The 4,677-nt window shown below is 42.4% G+C and overlaps 1 pseudogene; it reads left to right on the forward strand.

The window, feature by feature from the left end:
- The window catches only part of LOC123253791, a 31,390-nt pseudogene extending 26,989 nt beyond the window's left edge, over window positions 1-4,401 (forward strand).
- Window positions 4,402-4,677: the final 276 nt, after the last annotated feature.

The raw sequence follows: 4,677 nt of genomic DNA on the forward strand, positions 1-4,677 counted from the left end.
TCTCTCTCTCTCTCACTCTCTCTCACCCTCTCTCCTCTCTCTCTGTCTCTGCCTCTCACTCTATCTCTCTGACTGTCAGTCTCTGCCTTTGTTTCTTGCTCTTCCTCTGTCTTTTTCTGTCTCTCTTTGTGTCTCTCTCTGGGTTTCTGTATCTCTCTGTCACTGTCTTTCTGTCTCTTTCTCTGCCTCTGTCTCTCTGTGTCACTCTGTGAATGTATCTGTCTCTCCATCTCTGTCACTCTGTCTCTTGATCTTTCTCTGTCTCTTTCTCTCTCTCATTTGAAATGGCTTCCTGGTTCCTTAAATAGTGGCTAAAGAGGGTAAACCTTGATATTTTCAAGGTCCCCTTAAACTTCCACTTCACACAGATGGTTCCCTGACTGGGAAACCAAAATGAAGAGTGCCTTAGTTTGCCTATCTGAACAAACTATTTGCTCCCATGGACAAATTAGGTCTCTCATGCTTCTATAAGAAGCTTAGTATTGAAAGAGCATCGAGAAGGCCGATGCAGAGCAGAAAGCAGTAAATTGTTCCCACCGAGAAGGGGAGCCTGAGGATCTCCATTTTGTGGGTATGAATTAGGGCCCAAGTAAAAGGTATATCCCCCTCTAAGCTTGTGTAGGTGAGATGCAGGCTTGGGCCAGGAAATCTGAGACCAAGCAAAGCAAGTGGGACCTGATTGTGAGGGTGTGTTTTAAGGAGAAGCAGGGATTGAGATGAGGATTTGTATCTAGGATAGGGAACAGCAAAAGGGCTGAGTTGAAGAATTCCCTTGGATGAAGGTCAAGCGTGAGACTTAACCAGTGTGGTAAGCAGCTTCATATCATTTTATCCAGTTTCCTTTGTTTATAGAATGGGAGGGCTAAGATAGGCTTTAGGCAGCTTGTTAGGGGCCACGAGCCATTGATTTAAGCAAGAGGAACCTCTTAATGATGGATTGCTTGGAAATTTGAGTTGAATCCATAAGAGAAAGAGGTAATTGCTGCACTTTGAGGCAGTGTGTGTGTGTGTGTGTGTGTGTGTGTGGTTTGGGCCCTGACTAGTCCATAAGATAGCCTTGGCTGGTGAGCCTAAGGTGTGAGTGACTAGTGTGATACTTTGTAAGATATCTCAGGCATGAGTCTGAGAGTGAACAAAGTAGGGATTGACTCACAGGAGAATCTCAGGCAAGAGAGTGAGCAAATCAGGGGGAAAAAGTCAGCTGATCTGGATTGAGCCACTAACACTGGTGAAGTGGGACACACTTCATACCATAACATACAGACACCCAGAGAATCGAATTTTAGGAACCATTTATTACCACCTGCCCAGCGGGGTGCCCCCTCTTAATGGGAGTCGCCCCAAACAAAGGGTAGATGCAGAATTTATAGACATGCCGAAAGACAGGAAACCTTCCTTTGGGGCGTACTCCAAAGGAGGGAATTGGTAGTTTTGGACAGATCATACATATGTGTCCTTATAGGGATTCTGCAGACACAAGCAAACAGAAGCAGACTGTTTATGCTTTTAGCAATTTTTCAGGATTCCAGTGTTATTAGTGGAGGCATTCCCTGCTGCCATAAATTTAACCCTAAGGTGGAATATGTCTGAGTCTCTGGAGAAGCTACAGCTTCCAGAGGAGACTTGCAGGTGCTTCCTGGGAATATGGTTTTTGTCTACTTCACTAGGCAGGAGTTTCTAGGGTTGAGCCCTCACTAGTTCATGAGTTAAACCTTGACTGATAAGCCTCAGGTTCGAGTGACTAGAATACTGGTTTGTAAGATACCTCAGACAAGACTGGTAAGTCTGAGAGTTAGCAAACTAGGGACTGGGTTAGTGAGTAACCAGGGTCAGATTCACAGAGTGAATGAATCAGGGGAAAACAATTAGCTGGCAAGATATCTGGGCTGGAAAGTTTGGATTGAGCCACTAATGCTGGGCCAGAGATACCCTATGTATTCGTGGGATATGTAACGAATTAAATTTTATGATTGGACTAAATATATGAGAATTTTAAGATAATACTGTGGGGGGGCAGCTGGGTAGCTCAGTGGAGTGAGAGTCAGGCCTAGAGACAGGAGGTCCTAGGTTCAAACCCGGCCTCAGCCACTTCCCAGCTGTGTGACCCTGGGCAAGTCACTTGACCCCCATTGCCCACCCTTACCAATCTGCCACCTATGAGACAATACACCGAAGTACAAGGGTTTAAAAAAAATTAAAAAAAAAAGATAATACTGTGGTTGCCAATTTAAAAATATTATAGCTCAAGTCAAATGGACTTTCAGTAGCTTTATTTATAAAGAGGTGGAAAGAGTGAAAGTAGAGACATGTAAAAAGGATAGAGGAGATGTCTATCCTATCACACTAAATATTTGTTCCAGTGGTAAAATAAACAAGGGTTCCACCCACATGGCCTCCTCCACAAAAGGAAGGCCTCTCCAGAACTAATCTCTCCAGAAGCCAGGAAAAGAGGGTCAGCTTCTCACTCACCCTGGTTGAAGCTCCAAAGGAGAAGATCCAGGAGCAGTCTGACCAGAAGCAGTCCAAGATCCAGAGTCCCAGGTCTAAGTCATAGCTCCAAGCCACAGTCCCAGTCCAAGATCCTCCAACCTGAAAATTCAGGATGAAGACCTCTTGCACAGAAAGTTCATTACCATTTATAGTCCCTTTTTAACATGATTTCTTGTCCCTTCCTCCACTTTACAGGGACCATTTGCAGTCTTTAAATTTGCTTAGCACTGCCCAGGGGGTGGTCAGTCGCTTCTGGAGTTGTCACCCACTTTAGTAAGTGGCTTGTGAACCTCCTTAGTGTTAAGTAGGTATGTCTATGCTTTTGGTTGATTGAATTTAAAAGTAGGCAAGAGGAGAGTCAATGCCATCTTCACAGATAGGATAGACATTCTAACTTTTGCTGATAATTGAAAATTAAGAGTTTAAACCGTAGGGGGAAAAAGACTTGGGATAGAAACAATCTGCGACAGAGGAGAGATAGCAGGCGGCCACTATAGATAAGGCCTATTAAAGTAGGAGAGAATAAATAGGAGAGAATAATCACTTGGGACAGCCCATGGGATTAAAATTGCAAGCTTGGAATAAATCTTCATGTTCTGTGGTTTATGATAGGAGAATCCCTATTAAACACTGTTTAGTCTGGGCAGGAACAGAAATTGACAGAGAGAATAATATTTTGTGGCCTTGATTTGGAACCTCAGCTTGGTCTATGAAAAATTTTATCTGACCGGTAGAAGAAAGATTAGGGATGATGAGCCCTTGTTCTTATCCTTCAGAAACCTTTGAAAGCTATGATCATAAACAATTAACAACTGAGAAACATTCTTTCAATTCCATTGGCCCAGATATGAAGTACTCCTTTTCTACATGACTCTGATGATCAAAAAAGCTTCTTGGCAAATACTCAAATGGGAATGCTGGGCCACTTTGAGGTAGCAAGAAAGTTGGGATTAATCCCCAAATTAAGAATTTAATGCCAGGATATAAAATGGCAAAATATGACCTTATTTGGATTTGTGATAGTGGAATCAAAGTAATTCCAGACACATTTACCAATACAGTGTATATACCCAATGGATATGTTTTAGAAAAGTCACATCCAATGGTCTGCTTCTCTACTAATGTTACTGGGTTAAAACATGTGAAGGGAATGCAGTGTTTGATGAGGAAAGATGCATTAGATCAAGCTGGAGGGCTTCTAGCTTTTGCCCAGTACATTGTTGAAAATTACTTCATGGCTAGTGCAGGTAGGTGGTTCAGTGGATAGAGCACCAGGCCTAGAGATGGAAGGTCTTAGGTTCAAATGTTCCCTCAGACACTTCCTAGCTATGTTATCCTGGGTGAGTCACTTAACCCCCACTGTTTTGGCCCTCACTGCTCTTCTGCCTTGGAACCAATACACAGTATTGATTCTAAGCCAGAAGGTAATGGTTTAAAAAAAAAAAAGAAAAGATTACTTTATGGCTAAAGCAATAATTGACTTAAATTGGAGGTTTGCAATGGCCACTCAAATTGCAATGCCAAATTCCGAGTCCTATTCCGTTTCTGAGTTTCAATCCAAAATGGTCAGATGGACCAAATTACAAATGAAAAAATTTGTGAACCGATTTCTGAATGCCAGTTTAGTTATTGGATGGGCGACTCACCACATATTTTGATGGGACGGCATGATATTTTCCTGTGTCGCTGCCTGGGCCTGCTTTATAGTTTACTATATTCAACTCCCCGGTGTCCAGCCTGGTGCTCTTTGTCTTCCGAAATTTGATTATGCAGTAGCTCGGTTCATCTGAGAATCCATGACAGTATATTTTTTTCCTCATGGAACTGCAGGCCCTTACTCTAAGCTGGCAAACAGGATAAACAGGAAAGCACAGATTACACTGTGGAGGTAGGTCAGAGGAAATCTTTTGAGGTATAACTCACAGCTCTGTGACTATATTTAAGAAAAGAAAAAGAAGAAAGTACTATAAATTATGTTTATATGAATGCTTGAAAATAAATACCGTCAAGCGGTTTATTCCTTGTATGCTTTGGTGTTCTTTCATTTATTTTGCATGGCACTCGAATCTGTAAAAGAAAAAAAAATCCAGGTCTCATCTTGCCAATGGGAACCTTATTTTGTATAAATAGACAATCAGTGGCTGAGACCAGCTTTGAAGCCAGGACCTCCTGTCCCCAGGCCTGGCT

Source organism: Gracilinanus agilis, chromosome X, assembly GCF_016433145.1.
Source record: "Gracilinanus agilis isolate LMUSP501 chromosome X, AgileGrace, whole genome shotgun sequence".
NCBI classification, from domain to species: Eukaryota; Metazoa; Chordata; class Mammalia; order Didelphimorphia; family Didelphidae; genus Gracilinanus; species Gracilinanus agilis.